Source organism: Myotis yumanensis, unplaced genomic scaffold (genome assembly GCF_028538775.1).
Source record: "Myotis yumanensis isolate MYYU_CA2020_CCGP unplaced genomic scaffold, mMyoYum1.0.hap1 SCAF_3, whole genome shotgun sequence".
Classification (NCBI taxonomy): domain Eukaryota; kingdom Metazoa; phylum Chordata; class Mammalia; order Chiroptera; family Vespertilionidae; genus Myotis; species Myotis yumanensis.
The window spans coordinates 96,088,769-96,108,962 of NW_027223754.1; the positions used below are offsets into that span (position 1 = coordinate 96,088,769).

General features: G+C 43.3%; 1 protein-coding gene across 6 annotated transcripts in view; it reads left to right on the plus strand.

Annotated features, from left to right (window-relative positions):
* The first annotated feature begins 11,649 nt into the window (after positions 1–11,649).
* The window catches only part of PDS5B (PDS5 cohesin associated factor B), a 254,155-nt gene continuing 245,610 nt past the window's right edge, over positions 11,650–20,194 (plus strand). For 5 of the 6 annotated variants that reach the window (XM_070409171.1, XM_070409166.1, XM_070409169.1 and 2 more), the window contains exon 1: positions 11,650–11,728. The gene's annotated coding sequence lies outside the window, so the exon portion shown is untranslated. Of the gene's footprint in view, positions 11,729–16,326; positions 16,520–20,194 lie in introns of all 6 variants that reach the window. The other variant, XM_070409167.1, reaches the window with a different exon arrangement.

A 20,194-nucleotide genomic window follows, 5' to 3' on the forward strand; every position in this document is an offset into this window, starting at 1 on the left:
ACTCAAGGAAGGGTAGATGGGGAGGTTGCCACACCACCCCCTGTCACGCACAGAGCAGGGCTGATCAGGGGGTTGGGGCGCTGCCCCTGTCACACACAGAGCAGGGCCCATCAGGAGGTTGGGGCTCTGTACCCTGTCACACACAGAGCAGGGCCAATCAGGGGGTTGGGGCGCCGCCCCCTGTCACCCACAGAGCAGGGCTGATCAGGGGGTTGGGGAGCTCCCCCCTGTCATGCATAGAGTAGGGCCGATAGGGGAGTTGGGGGTACCGCCCCCTGTCACACACAGAGCAGGGCAGATCAGGGGGTTGGGGCACTCCCCCCATCACACTCAGGACAGGGCCAATGGGGAGGTTGCAGCTCCACCCCGTCACACACAGAGCAGGGCCCATGAGGGGGTTGGGGCGCTGCACCCTGTCACACACAGACCAGGGCTGATCAGGGGGTTGGGGAGCTCCCCCCATCAGGTCCAGAGCAGGGCCGATTAGGGAGTTGGGGCACCTTCCCGTGTCATGAACAGAGCAGGGCGGATAGGGAGGTTGTGGCCCCGCCCCCTGTCACACACAGAGCCGCAGGGTGATCAGTGGGTTTGGGCTCTGCCCCCTGTCACGCTGCTCCAGGGGCCAGGAGGCCTCGTGGCTCCGCTGATCCCGGTGCTAGGAGGCCTTGCTGCTCCGCTGATCCCGGTGCTGGGAGACATATTACCCTGAAGGGTGTCCTGGATCAGGGTGGATGGCCAGCCTGGATGAGGGGCTGATGGCTGTTTGCAGCTGGTCACACCCCCTTCAGGGTGGGGGTCCCCACTGGGGTGCCTGGCCAGTCTGGGTGAGGGGCTGAGGGCCGTTTTCAGGCTGGCGGGCGACTGAAGCTCCAAACCTCTCTTTTTTTTATTTATTTTTTTTTATTCTTGGATTTATTTACTTTCTATGGCTGTCACTGGAACTGAGAGCCGGCTTTCTCTCTGAGGCTCAGCTCCAGCTCTGAAACCTCGGCTGCTGAAAGCAAGTATCTGGTTTGTTTGGGTTGTATAATCGAAACACTCTTTCAACTCCAGCTCTATTATTAGATATATATCCTATCTAATAATAGAGAAACATGGTAATTAGCCATACCTCCGCTACCCTTCCCATTGGCTAATCAGGGTGATATGCAAATTAACTGCCGGCAGCCAGGCAGCTTGAAGCGAACATGAGGCTTGCTTGCTTCAGTGACAGAGGAAGCCAACGTTCCCTGCCTGCTGCTGCCGGCCTCTGAGCTTGCAGTTTGAAACATTGTTACAAATATAGAAGCTAAACAAAACCCCAGAAACCTGCTTTCAGCCAGCTGGGATCTCAGAGCTGGAGTTGAAACAGTGTTTCCATTAAAGAACCCAAACAAACCAGATACCTGCTTTCAGCAGCTGAGGCCTCAGAGCTGGAGCCAAGCCTCAGAGCTAAAGCTGGCCCAGAATTTAAAAAAAAGAAAAAAAGGAGCGGTTGGGAGCTTCAGTCACCTGCCAGCCTGAAAACAGCCCTCAGCCCCTCACCCAGACTGGCCAGGCACCCCAGTGGGGATCCCCACCCTGAAAGGGGTGTGACCAGCTGCAAACAGCCATCAGCCCCTCATCCAGGCTGGCCAGGCACCCAAGCGGGACCCCCACCCTGATCCAGGACACCCTTCAGGGCAAACCAGCCGGCCCCCACCGGTGCACCAGGCCTCTATCCTATATAGTAAAAGGGTAATATGCCTCCCAGCACCTGGATCAGCGGAGCCGCGAGCCCTCCCGGCACAGGGATCAGCATGACAGGGGGCAGCACCCAAACCCCCTGATCGCCCTGCGGCTCTGTGTGTGACAGGGGGCGGGGCCACAACCTCCCTATCCACCCTGCTCTGTTCATGACAGGGGAAGGCGCCCCAACCCCCTGATCAGGCCTGCTCTGTGCCTGATAGGGGGGAGCTCCCCAACCCCCTGATCGCCCTGCGGCTCTGTGTGTGACAGGTTGCGGCGCCCCAACCCCCTGATCGGCCCTGCTCTGTGTGTGACTGGGCGCGGTGCCCCAATACCCCCCCCCCCCCCATGGGCCCTGCTCTGTGTGTGATGGGGTAGAACCATAACCTCCCCATCGGCCCTGCCCTGAGTGTGACAGGGTGCGGTGCCCAAACCCCCTGATCCGCCTTGCTCTGTGTGTGACAGGGAGCGGTGCCCCAACTCCCCTATCAGCCCTACTCTGTGAGTGACAGGGGGGAGCTCCCCAACCCCCTGATGGGCCCTGCTCTGTGCGTGACAGGGGGGAGCTCCCCAACCCCCTAATTGGCCCTGCTCTGTGCGTGACAGGGTACGGAGCCCCAACCCCCCTGATGGGCCCTGCTCTTTTAGTGACAGGGGGCAGCGCCCCAACCCCCCAATCGGCCCTACCCTGAGCATGACTGGGGGTGGCATCGCAACCTCCCGATCTGCCCTGCTCTGTGCATGACAGGGGGCGGCACCCCAACTCCCCAATCGGCCCTTCTCTGAGCCTGACCAGGGGCTGCACCTAGGGATTGGGCCTGCCCTCTGCCACCCAGGAGCAGGCCTAAGCCAGCAGGTCATTATCTCCCAAGGGGTCCCAGACTGCGAGGGGCACAGGCCGGGCTGAGTGACCCCCCGTCCGAGTGCACAAATTTTTGTGCACCGGGCCTCTAATATATATATATATATATATATATATATATATATATATATATATATATAATCTCCAATGGGCAAAAACTAAAACCATTTCTCCTAAGAATGGGAACAAGACAGGGATGTCAGCTTTCATCACTCTTAGTCAACACTAGAGGCCCAATGCACAAAATTCGTGCAAGAGTAGGCCTGCTTTCCCCCAGCTGCTGGCACTGGCTTCCCTCTGGCACCTGGGACCCGGGCTTCCCTCCGGGGCCGCCTGTTGGCACCCAGGACCCAGGCTTCCCTCGCAGCCCTGGCTTCATCCGAAAGGACATCCAGTCTAATTAGCATATTTCGCTTTTATTATTATAGTTAGCATTGGAAGTCCTGGCCACAGTAATCAGACAAGAAAAAGAAATAAAAGGCATCCAAATTGGAAAGGAGGGAGTAAAACTCTCATTGTTCACAGATGAAATGATATTGTACATAGAAAACCCTAAAGACTCCACCAAGAAACTATTAGATTTAATAAATGTATTTGGCAATGTAGCAGGATATAAAATCAACACCCCAAAATTGATGGCTTTTTTTATACACCAATAATAAATTCTCAGAAAGAGAAACTAAACAAACAATCCCATTTACCATTGCAACCAAAACTTAAGATACTTAGGAATAAACTTAATCAAGGTGGCGAAAGACCTGTACTCAGAAAACTATAGGACATTGAAAAAAAGAGATAGAAGAAGATATAAAGAAGTAGAAGAATATACTGTGTTCATGGATTGGTAGAATCAACATCATTAAAATTTCCATGTTACCCAAGGCAATCTACAGATTCAATGCAATCCCTATTAAAATACCAACAACATACTTCACAGATCTAGAAGAAATACTCCAGAGAGAAACCAAGATGGCGGCATAGGTAAACACCAGAGATTGCTGCCTCGCACAACCACTTCAAAAATACAACTAAAAGACAGAATGGACATCATTCAGAACCACAGGAAGGCTGGCTGAGTGGAAATTCTACAACTAGAAGGAAAGAGAAAAGCACACCGAGGCTCAGAGGAGGTGCTCTGCGGAAGTAAAATACAGAGATGCGGAGGTGCATGCGGAGAGGGCTGGCGGCTGTGGACACGGTTGTCTTTTTCAATTGGGAGGGAGTCTCAAGCTCTGAGCTCCAGTTCTGGGCGAGTCTCTGGGGACCCAGACTCATACGAGCGAAACAGGACTGTCTGGCATCGATCGGAACTCGAGGGCAGCTTTCTCTCGGAGGTGCTCCCAGCGATTGCCTGGACACTGAGAAGCAGGGCCTCTGAGGGCAGGACTGAGAGCAGCCATAACTGCTCGCTCCACCCTGTTGATCCCCACCCTGCCCAAGCCGTGCACGAAGGATTTTGCATATGAAAGGCCTGGCCCTTTGCAATCTGAAAATTACTTAACAAACTGCAGCTGGCCCAAGGCCCCAGGGCAACTTGCATTGCTTCACAGCTGGCTTCTGCTGGGTAGCCTCAGGCAGAGGCTAGATTAGCACCTCCTTAGAGATACAGGAGCCAGTGTGCCCAGTCGTCAGAGTGGGACCATCCAGATTGCAGCTCCTCGGATCCATAAAGGACACACTCAGGGGGCAGACTCAGTGAGCACCAAAGCCCCACTGAAGCAAGTCTTGTCCTGGAGTGGTGTCTCTAGCACAGAAGTTCTCCCACTGCAGAAAAGCTGATTCTCACAGCCAATTGGCCTGGAGGTCAATCCCTCCCAGTGTTACGTACAACAATCAAGGCTTAACTACAACAAGACTGTGCACAAAGCCCACAAAGGGGTGCACCAAGAGTGTCTACCTCAGGTAATTGGGGAGGCTGAGCCACTGGGCCCTATAGGACACTTAGCACAGAAAGCCACTCTATCGACACAGAGAAGCATAAAAAATGCGGAGACAAAGAAACAGGACACAAATGACAGAAATGGAGGAAAGCAAACTGCTGGATATAGAGTTCAAAACCACACTTTTAAGGTTTTTCAAGAACTTTCTAGAAACCACCAATAAATGTAGTGAGACCCTCAAGAAAACTAATGAGACCCTCGAGGTTGTGATAAAGGACCAACTAGAAATTAAGCATACACTGACTGAAAAAAGAATATTATACAGACTCCCAACAGCAGACCAGAGGATCGCAAGAATCAAGTCAAAGATTTGAAATACGAAGAAGCAAAAAACACTTAACCGGAAAAGCAAAATGAAAAAAGAATCCAAAAATACGAAGATAGTGTAAGGAGCCTCTGGGACAGCTTCAAGCATACCAACATCCAAATTATAGGGGTGCCAGAAGAAGAGAGAGAGCAAGATATTGAAAACCTGTTTGAAGAAATAATGACAGAAAACTTCCCCTACCTGGTGAAAGAAATAGACTTATAAGTCCAGGAAGCACAGAGAACCCCAAACAGAAGGAATCCAAAGAGGACCACACCAAGACACATCATAATTAAAATGCCAAGAGCAAAAGACAGAGAGAATCTTAAAAGCAGCAAGAGAAAGAAACTCAGTTACCTACAAGGGAGTACCCATACGACTGTCAGCTGATTTCTCAACAGAAACTTTGCAGGCCAGAAGGGAGTGGCAAGAAATATTCAAAGTGATGAATGCCAAGAACCTACAACCAAGATTACTTTATCCAGTAAAGCTATCATTCAGAATTGAAGGTCAGATAAAGAGCTTCACAGATAAGGAAAAGCTAAAGGGGTTCATCACCACTAAACCAGTATTATATGAAATGCTGAAAGGTATCCTTTAAGAAGAGGGAGAAGAAGAAGAAGAAGGCAAAGATACAAATTATGAACAACAAATACACATCTATCAACAAGTGAATCTAAAAATCAAGTGAATAAATAATCTGATGAACAGAATAAACTGGTGATTATAATAGAATTAGGGGCATAGAACGGGAGTGGACTGACTATTCTTGAGGGGGAAAGGGGTGTGGGGGATGCGGGAAGAGACTGGACAAAAATCGTGCACCTATGAATGAGGAGAGTGGCGGGGGGGGCGGGTGAGGGCGGAGGGTGGGAGGGGAACCGGGTGGAGGGGAGCTATAGGGGGGAAAAAAGAGGAACAACTGTAATAAGCTGAACAATAAAGATTTAATTAAAGAAAAAGAAATACTCCAAAATTTTATTTGGAATAAAAAAAGATGCTGAATGGATGCAGCAATCTTGAGAAAGAAAAACAAAGTTGGAGGAATCACAATATCAGATTTCAAGGTATATATGCATAACCATGGACATAGACAGTAAGATGGTGACGGCCTTGGAAGGGGGGGGGGGGGTGGGCTGGAGGTGGTTAATGGGAGAGAAAAGGAGACATATGTAATACTTTCAACAATAATGAATTATTTTAAAAAACACAAAAATATCTCACTGATATATTTTGATATTGATTCCCTGTGGAAATGACAATATTTCATATATAGTATATTAAATAAAAGAAGCATTAAAATTGTTTTCACTGATTTCTTTTTGCTTTTTAATAACAAGATTTTAAATTGCATACATGGTTCATATCATATTTCTCTATAAATAAGTGAAATTTCCTCTCATTAACAAAGCGTTGGCCTCAGATTTCACACATGTTGAGTGCTGGCTATGGATACGAGTTAACCATCTTTGCTTTGGCTGTTCTGCCTTGTACATTCAGGAATACTCAGCCAGCAGCTCAGAACCTCAATTACAACAGTGACCTATGCAATTTCACATTAAGGAAACCATGAAGACTCTAGCAAGTCACTATATTGACCCAAATGATCTTTGATAACACACATTCACAGATCCCAGAGAATTCTTCAGGAAAAAACAAAACAAAAAGATAAGGGTCTGCACAGGAGATTAGCAATTTCTGATTCAAAATAATTCCTAACAAGACAGCAATGACGTATTTTGCAGAACTAGAATAAATATTTCAAAATTTTATATGTAACCACAAAAGACCCTGAATAGCAACAGTGATCTTGAGAAAGAAGAATAAAGTTGGAGGGATCATGCTACCTGATATCAAACTATACTACAAGGCCATAGTAATCAAAACATCATGGTACTAGCATAAAAACAAATATATAGATCAATGGAACAGAATAGATATCCCAGAAATAAACACATGCTTTTACATTTAATTAATATTTGACAAAGGGGTCAAAAACATACAATGGGTGAAATATAGTCTATTCAATAAATGGTGTTGGGAAAATTGGATAGATACATGCAAAAAATGAAACTAGACCACTATCTTACACCACACACAAGAATAAACTCAAAATGGATGAAAGACTTAAATGTTAGACTAAAAACCATAAAAATCCTAGAAGAAAACAAAGGCAGTAAAATCTCAGACATTTCTCATTCCAATATTTTTTTCTGATATATCTCCACAAGCAATGGAAGCGAAAGAAAAAATAAACAGATGGGACTACATCAAATTAAAAAGGTTTTGCATAGCAAAGGAAACTAGCAACAAAATGAAAAGACAACCCACTGAATGGGAGAACATTCACTGATACATGTGATAAGGGGTTAATATACAAAAGTGATGAAGAATTTATAGAACTCAACATCAAGAAAACAAATACAATTTAAAAATGGGTAAAGTACTTGAATAGACACTTCTCCAAAGAGGACATACAGATAGCCAATAGTTATACAAAAAGATGCTCAAAGTCACTGATCATCAGAGAAATGCAAATTAAAACCACAATGAGATATCACCTCAGGCCTGTCAGAATAAATCAATAAATCAACAAACAACAAATGTTGGCAAGTATTTTTGAGAAAAGGGAACCCTGGTGCAATGTTGATGGGACTGCAGATTGGAGCAGCCAATGTGGAAAGTATTATAGAGTTACCTTACAAAATTAAAAATAGAACTTCCTTAGGATGCAGTGATTCCATCTCGGGGAATTTATCTCAAGGAACCCAAAACACTAATTCAAAAGCATATAAATATATGCGCTCCTATATTCATTACAGCGTTATTTACTATAGCCAAGATTTGGAAGCAGCCCAAGTGTTCATCAGTGGATAAAACAGATATGGAATACTACTCAGCTATAAAAAGGAAGGAAATTTTACCCTTTGCAACAGCATGGATAGACCTGGAGAACATTACACCAAGTGAAATAAGCCAGGCAGAGAAAGAGGAGTGCCATATAATTTTACTCATATGTGGAATTTCATGAACAAACTGAACTAATAAGCAAACTAGAGATAAACTCATACACAGAGAGCAGGTAGACAGCTCTGGTGGGAGGGTATAGGGGGGCAGGGGGAGGAGGTGGAGATATTGAGCAAAAGAGAAAAAAGAGAAAGAACTCATGGTCATGGACAACTGTATGGTGATTATGGGCAGGTGGTGGTAGTGGAAGATGGAATAGGTGGGATAAATGGTAATGAAAAAAAAGTAAAAAATAAAGAAAAATAACAAACCTATATAAATATATTTAAAAAAGACCCTGCTGCCCTGACCAGTTTGGCTCAGTGGGTAGAGCGTCGGCCTGCGGATTCAAGGGTCCCAGGTTCGATTCCGGTCAAGGGCATGTACCTTGGTTGCAGGGACATACCCAGTGGGGAGTGTGCAGGAGGCAGCTAATCGATGTTTCTCTCTCATTGATGTTTCTGGCTCTCTATTCCTCTCCCTTCCTCTCTGTAAAAAAATCAATAAAATATACTTAAAAAAAAAAGACTCTACTTAGATTAGGAGTATTATTGGTTATATGGTAGGTAAAAATATGGTCCAGAATAACAATACGAGACCTCTAAGACGATGTTTAAAAAAGAAAAAAAATCAGAAGGAAACTGCCTTGGCTTAAGTTTGCTAGCTCTGGTATGAAGCAGTATTATGACGAAGGCAAAGGTCATCTCCGAACCCCTTCCCCTTACTTTCCTTTGTGGCATCCTTCCCCTTCTAGCTCTTCTCCCTGGCTGGAAATCCCAGTGCCTTTCTAAACCCTGCCTCTTTTATCTGTCTCTCTCCACCGAAAGAAAAACAACTCCTGCTAATGTAAAGCCAGAAGCAGTGTGGGCTGATAGACACATGCAGTTTGCAGAAAATTTCCAGGTAATTTGGATTTTCTTCCACACCACCCAGGGTAGAATCACTGCCCCAGACTGCAGGTGAATGTGGCATTCTTCCAGGAATATTTATATTTTAAAGAGTCACAGGATGGGCACACTACTAGGCGGAATTCTGGGAACTGAGTTTGGGATGAAAGTGGAGGAAAGCCCTATCCCTTTTCAGTGATGACAGCGTTATGGATATGGTCTGACTTCAGGGGTTGGAGAAAACTGCTACAATCCATTATTTGCTGCCCTAATGCATAAGCACAAAATTAATTTCTACTCAGTTTAATCTCTGCTCATAAATACCAATGGCTGGTGGGTTATCTTTTTCAAGTAACACAACCACATTTCAACATGTTTTCTGGAGATCCAATGCCTCAACCCAAATAATTAGTTTGTGGCAATCTCAGCAATGTTGCAGGCTGGCAGGGGTCATATTTTCAGTTTCACTGGACTTCAAATTACATGGAATAAGTAACAGCCTATATCTAGGTGGTTTCAGTCTCCTCATTTACTAACTGCCTAGCATGCTTTACTGTGCATGGTAAATGTTTTACTGCTTTTTGGAGTGAAATGATAATGTAAAAGTAAAATGATATATTTGCTCTGATCAGACATGGCCATTTGGAAATTCTCTGTTTTTCTTTTTATACACTGATACATTTCTTACTTCTAATGCATTTTATTTTTAATCCTCACCTTTTGGTGTACAAAACAACACTTCAACCAACTGAGGCACACTGGCCAGGGCCTTCCAGTGCATTTTGAAGGTGATTCTGACTTACGTTATTTTTGCTATTCAGATATTTCAATTAATACAGTTGCAAATACTTCGTACTATATTTCTAGAGGAGCACATTCATATAGCATTGTTTACTTTTTAACTTGCAATTTACTGTCTTTTGTTTCAAATGGGTATAAACTCAAAAAGGCCAGAAAATGGATTCTCCCTTTGGCCCTCCAGAAAGGAACCTAGCTGTACCAACACCTTGATTTTTAGCTCAGGAAACCCAGTGCCAGTTATCTGAACTAAGAACTAGAAGACAAATTTGTGTTGTTTTAAGCTACGAATGTTGTTATTGTTACAGAAGCAATAGAAAACAAGTAACAGGTGGTGATTAGATTTGTGGTTCTTTATAATCAAAGGTAATTCTCCTGACCAACTTAGTATAAAATCAGCATTTTAAAATATCATTCATACATAATTTCTCTTTGTCAGGGAAGACAGCAGTCACAACTGGTTTTTGAATGGCTCATGTTTTTTTTTAAAAAAAATATGCCACATATAATTATATTGCTCCTGATAAATTTGGGCTTGGTTATTTTTTGTACTTCTTTTTTTATTAGATCAGTTCTAAGTTTACAGCAAAATTGAGAGGAAGGTACAGACATTTCCCATATACATGCTGGCCTCCACACTTGGTTATTTTTAAAGCCCTAAACATAGACGTTTATTTTTGTTTTAATACTAATTTCACATTCCAGTTTTTCTAAATGGTGTTGTTTTATTTTTTCTTTTAATTTTTAAAATTGATTTCGGAGAGAGGAAGGGAGAGGGAGAGATACAAACATCAATGATGAGAGAAAATAATCCATTGGCTGCTTCCTGCACGCCCCCTTCTGGGGATGGAGCCTGCAACCCAGCATGTGCCCTGACCAGAATCCAAACCTGACTTCCTGGAAGCTCAACCACTGAGCCACACCTGCCTGGCTAAACAATGTTGCTATAAATGAAGATTTTTATTACTAATTTTTGTAAGTCCATTTGCTGTTGTATGAAACATACAGAAAATTTTCCTTTGTTAGAAACTAAGTTTCATTGAGACCTTAAATATTAAAAATATTAAAATCCTCACTGGAGGGTAGTTTTTAGAGAGAGTGGAAGGGAGGGAGGGAGAGCGAGAGCGAGAAAAAGAGAGAGAGAGAGAGAAAGAGAGAGACATTGACATGAGAAAGACACATGGATTGGTTGCCTCCTCCACGCGCCCCAACCTGGGAGGGATCTAACTTGCAGCCCAGGTAACTGTCCTTGAACAGGAATCCAACCGAAACCCTTAAGTGCTTAGGTGGATGCTCTAACCATTGAAACATCGGCCAGGGCAAGGCCTTAAACATTTTTTTCTTTCTGCCCCAACAGTAATTGCCAGATTAACTCTTTCTCTGTCTCCCCGCCCCCATCAACTCTTAATATACTCCCGGAAGGTGTTGGAGTGAGGAGCCGGACTTCTAGGTGAAGGGATTAGAAACCCACCCTCCGGAAGGCGATCTTGAGGTTTTCAGATTGTTTCTCCCTCTAAAATAAGTGCAATTGTGATAACAAAAGAAATGGATGGAATGTTTTGTTACAGGTTGAATTACTGTGCCTCCCCTCCCCCAACAATTCTTCAAAATGGGAAAGCTGTGGGATGAAGTCATCACAAACGGTGTAGAAAAACGAATGGCATTTTGAGAACAGAGTAAGGAGCCAAGTAGTTAATACCAATTTTACTTACTTAGGACATCATCACTGAATTTCAGTGTGTTTTAAAAATGCACAACTTTTAACCAAAAAGTTAGAGATAAATAACAACTTATGTGGTTTTCGGCAAAAGTCAAGAAAGCCTCAGAGGCAGAGAAAACGGTGACAGAGGCGGTTCTCAGAGACCCGGGCACAGCGGCAGCGTGACCTGCGGCTGCGTGCGCGTGCGCGTGCGCCGGGGCGGAGCGAAGTGTAGTCGCGCGCGCGCGAGCACGGGTGAGGCGGAAGGCGCGCGTGTGTTCAGGGCAATGTGGACGGTAGGGGGCGCTGCGCACCCACTCCGCGCTCAGCCTACCCCCGGTGCTGTCCGCGGCAGTTCGATTGGAGCAGCCGCCGAAGAGCGCTTGGCGCCATTTTGAAGCGGAGAGGAGGAGGAACGGCGGGGCTGGCTGCGGAAGGGGAGGGGGGGAGGAGGCGACTGGATGCGGCGGCGGGTCCCGGAAAGCAGCGGAGTGAGAGGAGTAGCCAGTCGGGCATCCGGAGGTAGGAAATAATTCAGTTAACGGAAAGAAAATGTCTCTCCTTTCTGGTCGCTGTGCTCCATTTTTCAGCGCCCGCCACCGCGGCTGTGTCTGGCAGGGCTCAGCGCCGCCCGTCTCCCAGTCCGGGCGAGCCTCCTGGCTTCGGGGGCTGCAGCTCCCTGGCGGCGGGACGCGGACCGGGGGCGTGGGCCGGGCTGCGCGGTGGGGGTGGGGAGGACCGCGGAGGGCGCGCTCTCCACGCCGCGGGCTCAGCTGCAGCCTCGGGAAATTAAACTTGCCGCCGTGGCCCCGGCCGGGGCGCCCGCGGCGGCGAAGGCGGCGGGCGGTGACCTTGCGCGCGGGCGGGGGTCCGCGCCCGGCCGCCCCTCCCCCGCACCCTGGCCAAGCGGCCGGCGGCTGCTTCCCGGGCGGCGGCGCGGTGCTGCTGTTGAATCCTCCCGCTGGCGGGTTTTCCCCCTTCCGGGCGAGGGGCGGGGAGCGCGGGGCCGCGCGGCGTGCGGGCCTCGGGCTTCGTAGCGCCCTCCGCCAGGTCCCGGCGCGCCTCGCCCGCGCCGCCCTGCATCTGCTGCGGGCGCCGAGAGGGCTGCTACAGTGACATTTTTACGCGGTTACTTGCCAGTCGGCGGTGAGCCCGCTAACCGCGCCTCTTGGAGCTGGTGGTAGGGAACCGAGGACCTCGTGGAGCTAGAGCCCGGTACTGGTGAAGTGTCCCAGGCGACAACTGGGTTCGAGTTTGCCTATAGGAAGCCCCCGAGTTGGAAACGGCAAGGAAAATGGTGTGGAATTGTAAATAGTTAATAGTTTTGCACTTTTTGATCTTAGTGGCACTTGAAAAGTTTTTAGTCAGGAGAAAAACCTTGTTTGTTGTTTCTGCTGCTGACTTTTGGTATAAACCTGAAAGCCACACTAACAGCGGGGCAGTTAATCGATGGCTTGAATCTGAGCTCTGAGAAATGCAGCACCTTCTTGTTTTCGGCGTTGCATGCCACCGCGTCCCTCCACGCCGACCGTGTAGAGTGCGGGACGGCTTTAAAGAGCAGTTCCCTATCCCCTCAGCATACGTTTTTAGCATCCTAACCAACCCAGTAAAGGGAACTCTTTATTTTGTTTTTGAAGACCCTACTATGAGCGCTTTGCTCACATTTTTATTATAAAATGATGGATGGTCAGTGCTGTTCTGAACGAGCTTACCCTGTTCATTAGTTTCAGAAACTTTGGATATAGCCCTTAATTTCCAGGAGTGGTCTGCTGTCTTGAGTGAGTTGGGGGGTCTTTTCTACTGTCCAATAACCTCTAAAAACTTGTGTGTTTGTAAATGAGGCAAACTGTAGATAAGTCATTATTATTTAAAACTTGAAGGGTAATATTGTTCTCAATTAATACATGTAGATATAGTTCCAACGTAGAGCATTTTCTAGATTAACTCAAGTCAAATAAAATAGTTAAAAACACAAAAGTGGTATTAAACAAAATAAGGGCCAGAAAAGATGCAGTACTTAATGTCAGGGATGTTAGCATTTTCTGAGACACTAAAATGAGCATTCCTGTGGAGTATGCAGGTCAGTTTGTGGAACTGTTAACCTTTTACCGCCTGGTGATAGCAGAAAACTTGATTAAAATTTATAACGGTGATACATAGGTGAAAGTTTCAGCATGGGACTTCTAATGTTAAGATAGATTTATTCTCAAAAACATATATTAAGTCAGAACATTATGCCTTCGAAATAAATTTACAAATATACACTGTAAGGTGCACGTCAGATTCTCTTTGATTATTGAAGTAGCTGAAGTAGTAAATTTTTTGGGAGGGTCTTTTTTATGGTTTAATAATTATCCTCTTCTTAGCTGGGTTTTACTTGAAGGTGTACTTAATGACAAAGCAGTGTTTGTACTGACTTTTTTTTTAAAAGCACGTTTGTGTCCCCTTTTTTATTTTCTCACTTTTTGCTGAAGTTGATTCTCCTTATATTAACTTCGTCTTTTTACAGCAGCTTTTGTTCTTTCCTGTAGCTTTTATTTATGTCTAGTTAAGTCTTTCTTTTCTCTCACTTGCCCCAAGAATCAGAGGAGATAATGTGGGGATGACACTGATTCTTGTTTCGAGACAGTTTGTACTAAACTTATTTGACATGTAGTTCTAAGTTGGCTATTGGATAAAGTTGTTTTAATTTTTAAAGTTTATTTAAAATTGCTCTGTAACTTTAACATTTTGAGTACTAGGTTTATCAATACATAATTTGTTAAGCCTAAAATAAAGTGATACCCTATATTAGGCCTTGCCCTGCTGAAGAGTGAAATGGTAGAATATACCTAAAGCTTTGTGAAGAGGGGAATATTTTAGGAGGTTGTGTTCTTTCTGTTTCTCCCTCTTGGAGATTTAGGATTGTTCTTTGGCATCCTCAGTACTACTTTATATATATATTGATTTCAGAGAGGAAGGAAGAGAAGGAGAGAGAGAGAGAGAGAGAGAGATGTCAATGATGAGAGAAAATCATTGATGGGCTGCCTCCTGCACGCCCCTCACTGTGGATAGAGCCGGCAGCCAGGGCATGTGCCCTGACCAGGAATGGAACTGTGATCTCCTGGTTCATAGGTGCACGCTCAACTACTGAGCAACACCAACTGGGCAGTACTACTTTTTTTGATCATGTGTTCCTAGAACTAATAGGAGTACTCACTGTGATTTGGCTTGGATGACAAGTACTGTAGTTATATTAGAAAAGAATAAATTTGTGTTCCCTTTGTTAGTGTTAGATAGCTCTAAGGTAAATTTAACATGATCTCCAGCTCATCATATACATGAGAAATTAGGTTCAGATTGTAATTTAATTGATTTTCCAAAGTCACAGTCATATTCATGTGGTGGCATAAAGGGCAGCCCTTATTTTTCCTGGAAGCTTGGATGCTTCCCCATAGTCCGCATGCTTTATTTAGGATTTAAGTAATATTTAAAATTATTGCCAAATAGCATGTTATTCTTCATCCCCTTCTCCCATTTTCTTTTCATTCATTCAACCAAGAAATAACGTTTCAAGGTTAACTATCTTTTTCAGAGTCTGGTTTTAGTAATTTCTGTTCAGGATTCAGTCCTCTTTAGTTGTCTCAGAAGATAACCTCTTGCATGTCTCTGTCTCCTGGAGCTGCTTGCTCTTTCATTGGTTAAAATTACTTGACATGGCATTTATTTATTTTTCGAAAAACTTATGAGCCAGAGTAATTTGGAAAAGATAGTATTGAACTTTATTTTGTTATAAGATGCATGTGGTGTATGAGTGTGTGTTTTAACTTTTTAAACACAATTTGTTATACAATCATTTGTCACTTTGAATTACAGTAGATAGTTGGTTTAGTATTCCTGATTGGAATATTAAAAATTCTAAAAATAGTTTAAAAATAAACCTTATAATTTCTCTGAGAATGTATTTACTCTTTAAGCCTATTTAAGAAACTTAATGGTTCACAATTCTGACTCTTTGGATCTTAGAAATCAGCTCTTTCCTCACACTATACATTTACGAACCACCTGATTATAGCTGTCCACCCCCACCCCCATACTTGAAAAAGGTTTTAAAACCCTTTCTCACTAAATAGTTCAAAATTAAGGATAGGTATGCTGCTTTGAGACTGTAGTTGTTTTAGTTGGCAGGGGTGATCATGTACAGTGAGAAAATCATGAAGAGGAAACTCAAATGAGTAAAACTTCATTGTTTAAGGTAAATCTTAAAGCCATTAATCGGAAATATTTAAAAAATATCCATAATAGTTATTGTTCTCTAGTAATTAGACATTAATCATAAACAGTAATTAAAATACTTGGTTCAGCCAAGGGGAAAGATTGAAGCAGGAACATGTTTTTGAGGCATCTTTTAAAGTCCCATGATCTCGAAGTACTCCACTAACCTGCCTCTCCCTTTGACAGGGAATGTTCTGGACAGATTCAGTTACAATGAACAAATATTAAGTTTCCATATACGTACAGTACCAGGGCTGATGCAGTAAATAGAACTGAGACCCTGCCCTAAAGAAGTTTAGAGTAGTGGTTAACCACCTGGCACCAAGGTGATGAGAAAAACCTGCTGTTAAGGGATCCTATAAGGGTTGCTTTTTTAAAAAATTATTATTTTTTTAATGTGGAGAGTGAAATTGGCCAAGACTAGATATATAACTGATGGAAGAGGGGATATTATAACTACCACCATTATATCTCTTTGGCGGTGGGAGGCGGGGGGGGGGGGGGGGGGGGGGGGAGGGATGGTTAGGGCTTGAAAGAAACCGAGTTTGTGGTTAGTGTAGGGATTCTTTTTCTCTTCTATCATATCAGAGGAGGTTAATGAGAAGTGAGTGTTGAGATTTTAAAGAAAAGCCCCAGATATCTATCTAAAAATATATCTCTAGCTACCTGAAATTCTGTCAAGGAATTTTAGCCTTCAGATATACGGGTAGGGGTTGAAGAGATGGTGAGAGTAATGGTTAAGGTTTGGGGGAATAGAGAACATTAAAGAATTATATATTTTAAGTTAAAAGTTATACATGTATATGATAAATTCTAATGATACAGAAAAGTAAAAATAAAAGCTACTTTTCTTTTTCCCTTAAAAGGTAACTCACTATCGCCCTGGCTGGTGTGGCTCAGTTGGTTGACTGTTGTCCCATGCACCAAGAGGTCACTGATCAGATGATCAGATTCCCAGTCAGGGCACATGCCCGGGTTGCAGGCTCCCTAGTAGGAGGCAGCTGATTGATGTTTCCCTCTCCCTCTCCCTGAAAAAGTCAATTAAAAAAAAATAAAAAGGTAACTATTATCTGTTTCTAGAAAGTTTACTTTTCAAAAAATTTTATACAAATTATATTATATCGTACTGCTGTTTACTTTTTTTAACTGCAATTTACTGTTTTTCCCTAGTTAATATCATAGCTCTTTTCATATTGACATAATTTTTAAAAAATGAGTAGAATAATTTATTATAAGGATGTATCATAATTTGTTCTGACTTCTTTTGAGTGATATTTAGGTTGTAACAATTTACACTAACCAGCAGTATGCTTGTTACATGCGTGCTGGTATTGGACTTTATTGATTATTTGCCAATTTGATATGTGAGATTTATATCTTGTTTTGGGTTTGCATTTCTTTGATTATGAGTGAGGTTAAACATATTTTTTAAATTATGCTTATTGGGCAGAGGGTCCTTGCAGCACATACTTTAGTTTGAGTAGCTTAATTTACTTGTATTCCCACACCCACTCCTCTTATCTAAAATGATCTGAGGTGGAACTTTTAGAGAGGAATAAGATTTTGGAGCCCATGGCACCTTGAGGAGGAGCAATGCTCTGAATGAAGAGGCTACAGTGCTAGGCTTTGAACAACCAAAGGTCAACATGAGGTTATTGAAAGCCCCTAACTTGGTGTTAACAGAAGATAATATAAAGGCAGGAAGGGAGATTTGATAGAGCAAATTTTGTATGGAATCAGCTCTGTCTCCTGCTTATCCTGTGTTACCACTCTCCTCTCCCACGCCGAATTGTCATTTCATTTTTATATATACTGTTAGTTGGTTTGTTCCTCTTCCCTGGCAGGGTGACAATCTTGACCTTGGTATTTCAATTCCTTCAGAGATGAGGGACACTTAGTCTTTCTTATCAGGGAAACTTGTTTTTTTTTCATACTAGTCAAAGGGGGAGCAGTTCTTATTTCTAGCAGTCTTTACATCTATTTTCTGATCTGTAGTAGTTGATACTCTGCTAGAGTTCAGAGGCTGTACATACTGAATTGTACAGAAATCTGGGGATGTTAGCATCACTATGTGGACTTTGTCTCTATTTAATTCCTACATACTGCCCATACACCCAGCTTTACTTTTTTATTTTTTTAAATTTTATTTTGTTGTTTAAAGTATTACATATAGTATTACATATGTCTCCTTTTCCCCCCATTGTCCTCCCCCCAGCTACCCTCACCCTCCTAGTGTTTGTGTCCATTGGTTATGCTTATATACATGCATACAAGTCCTTTGGTTGACCTCCCCCCCCCCCCCCCCCCCCCCGCCCACACTGAAGTTTGACAGTCTGTTAGATGCTTCTTTGTCTCTGTATCTATTTTTGTTCATCGGTTTATGATGTTCATTATATTCCACAAATGAGTGAGATCATGTCATACTTATCTTTCTCTGACTGGCTTATTTTGCTTAGCATAATGCTTTCCAGGTCCATCCATGCTGTTGCAAATGGTAAGAGTTCTATCTTTTTTTTTTTACAGCAGCGTAGTATTCCATTGTGTAGATGTGCTGCAGCCTTTAAATCCACTCATCTGCTAATGGGCACTTAGGTTGTTTCCAAATCTTAGCTATTGTAAATTGTGCTGCTATGAACATAGGGGTGCATATGTCTTTTCTGATTGGTGTTTCTGGTTTCTTGGGGTATTCCCAGAAGTAGGATTACTGAGTCAAATGGGAGTTCCATTTTTACCTTTTTTTTTTTTTAAAAAATATATTGCTTTATTGATTTCAGAGAGGAAGGGAGAAGGAGAGAGAGATAGAAACATCAATGATGAGAGAGAATTATTGATCGATTGCCTCCTGCACACCCCATACTGGGGATCGAGCCCGCAACTCAGGCTTGTGCCCTTGGCCAGAATTGAACCTGCTGACCCTCTATCCACTGAGCCAAGCCGGCCAGGGCGATTTTTACTTTTTTGAGGAAACTCCATACTATTTTCCACAGTTCCTGCACCAGTCTGCATTCCCACCAGCAGTGTAAGAGGGTTTCTTTTTCTCCACATCCTCGCCAGCACTTGTCATTTGTTGTTTTGTTGATGATAGCCATTCTGACAGGTGTGAGATGGTACCTCATTGACTTTTTGATTTGCATCTCTCGAATAATGAATTACTTAGAGCATGTTTTTATATGTCTCTTAGCCTTCTGTATGTCAGCTTTCGAAAGGTGTCTATTTAAGTCCTTTGCCCATTTTTGATTGGATTATCTTCTTTTTGTTAAGATGTATGAGTTTCTTTTAAATTTTGGAGATTAGGCCCTTATTGGATATAACATTGGCAAATATGTTCTCCCATGCAGTGGAGTGGGGTTTCTTGTTGTTTTGTTGATGGTTTCTTTTGCTGTGTAGAAGCTTTTTATTTTTATGTAGTCCCATTTGTTTATTTTCTCCTTAGTTTCCACTTTTAAATAAAATGAGTTTTTTTCTTAGTAGTCTTGGGAGGTAATTGATTTAAAGGCTCTTGTCTGTCACTGCCCCTATAGTAACTGTGGAGATGCTATTAATTAGCTTGATTGTGGTGATCTTTTTACAGTGTATACATATATCAAAATATCAAGTTGTATACTTCAAGTACATACAGTTTTTATATTTCCAAGATATTTCAAAGCTGTTTAAAAAAAAAGATTCTTGGCCCTTGCCCAGTGGGTCAGTTGGTTGGAGCATTGTCCCATATACCAAAAGGTTGTGGGTTTGATCTCCCGTTGGGGAGGTCAGGATTAGGAGGTCGGTGAGCATAGGGGAATCAACCAATAGATGTTTCTCCCTCCCCCTCTCTCCCTCTCTTTAAAAATCAATGAATATATCCTTGGGCGAGGATGAAAAAGAAAAAGAGGTTCTTATCTGTCTCCATTTAACAATGCAGGGGTGGGCAACCTTTTAGTGAGTGCGTGCCAAAACCAGCAAAATCTCTGACTCACAATTCTTCTGCGTGCCAACCCTAATTTTTTGAGAACATGTTACGCCTTCTTGATATCTCTTAAGGTGTACGTATGTGAAGAACCTTGAAGAAATAATAAAATTTATTCGAGCGACAAAAACACAGTATATGATGATGAAAAATACATTTATTTTTTAATGTATACATGTACACTGATAGTCCGACAGAAAACTTTATGACTCCGTTTGATATTATCAGTGGGACTTTTGCTGCTGCATAACTAATGACAGAGATTTTACATCAGGTTTATATTTTCTGACCTTCAGAGATATGCACGAGCTACTGCTTTCTTCTGTCAGGCTACTCCTATTACGAGACTTAACAAAATTCATCACTGAGAACAAAGATTCACAAGCGTATGTGGATGAAACCAAAACACCGGTCGGATCTAGGAAGGCAGGGAGAGTTAAGGCAGAGGCATAGAAATTGCTCTTCCCCTCTCTCGTCAATCCATGTGTGTGGTCTTTAAGATAATTTGTTATGTAAAATTATTTATTTATCTAAGATGCACCTACACTGAATTTATCTGAAAAATAAAAAAGTCGATATTAAGAAAAAAATTGTAAATGGAAGATTATAAGAGAGGGTTTCGCGTGCCAGCAAAAGTTACTGGTGTGCCATGTTTGACACGCGTGCCAGGGGTTGCCCACCCCTGGTCTAGAGACATTCTGGTTGTTAGAATGGGGGTGGGGGGTAAGAGGTAAGAGGAGGGGGGAGGATTGATGCCACTGGCTTCTATTGGGTAGAGGTCAGGGATG